Consider the following 1,203-nt stretch of genomic DNA (forward strand, 5'->3'; position numbering starts at 1 on the left):
TTGTCATTTACTTTTCCCGCCAATTTTACATTCCGCAATTCTCATCTAAATCTTGATTCCGCTCAACTAGAACACACTTCTAATTTGAATTGCTCACTCAACCAATCCTTGTGGGATTCGACCTCACTCTATTGTGAGTTTTTACTTGACGATAACCGGTGCACTTGCCGGAAGGAATTTTGCCGATCGTGCAATTTCCTAAATCGTAGCATAACAAGTTTATGCGCATCAAGTTTATGGCGCCATTGCCGGGGATTGGTTTTCGATTGACAATTCTTCAATTGGAAGTTAACTAGATTGAGCATTTTTTTTTGTTTTGATTAATTCAGTACAAGTACTTGTTGAATTTTAATTTCTGCACTCTGTTACATGCTTTCTTTCTTTATGCCTTTAAATTCAAGCAACTAACCCACTGACTCACTAACTGTTTGAATTAATTCCTCAATTGCTCTAACCATACTCTTCCATTAACCAAGAGTATTTCACTTATTTGTTGCCTGTGCTGTGTTCTTGTATGATAGGTAGGAGAGGAGAGACATCAACTCCTCCATATACCGAACCAGAGAGGACCCTTCATAGACTGAGAAGGGAAGCAAGAGGGAAGAGAGTACTGGGAGAAGAGGAATCTGAAGGAGAATCTGAGGACAATTTTGAAGAAGCTTTAGATCTCAACATGGATAGAGAAATTCACAACCATGAGAGAGCTGATGGAAACAATACCATTCCTGAGAGGAGGGTTCTTAGTTCATACATAAACCCAACCTCTGGGAATTGTGGTAGCAGCATCCAGAAACCACCCATTCAGGCCAACAATTTTGAGCTCAAACCACAGCTAATATCACTTGTGGAGAATCATTGTTCATTTGGTGGGAGTGCTAATGAAGATCCCAACCAACATCTCACAAAATTCCTGAGAATTTGTGACACTGTGAAGTCCAATGGAGTCCAGGAATATGCCTATAAACTGCTTTTGTTCCCATTTTTACTTAGGGACAAAGCAGCTAAGTGGCTGGAATCATTCCCAAGGGGGAGTCTAACAACATGGGATGAGGTGGAAAGCAAGTTTCTGGCACGTTTCTACCCCCCACAAAAGGTCAATAGGCTTCGATCTGAGGTTCAAACGTTTAGACAACAAGATGGTGAAACTCTCTACGAGGCATGGGAGAGATTCAAGGATTTGACAAGGAAATGCCCACCAGACAT

General features: G+C 41.1%; 1 non-coding gene across 1 annotated transcript; it reads right to left on the reverse strand.

Annotated features, from left to right (window-relative positions):
* Positions 1–1,099: 1,099 nt before the first annotated feature.
* On the reverse strand, positions 1,100–1,203 carry LOC148572351 (small nucleolar RNA R71). The gene has a single exon (XR_015908999.1). It is a non-coding gene; the product is annotated as a small nucleolar RNA R71 (small nucleolar RNA).

The sequence above is a fragment of the Arachis ipaensis genome, chromosome B3 (genome assembly GCF_059453495.1).
Source record: "Arachis ipaensis isolate K30076 ecotype BB chromosome B3, ASM5945349v1, whole genome shotgun sequence".
Taxonomy (NCBI): Eukaryota; Viridiplantae; Streptophyta; class Magnoliopsida; order Fabales; family Fabaceae; genus Arachis; species Arachis ipaensis.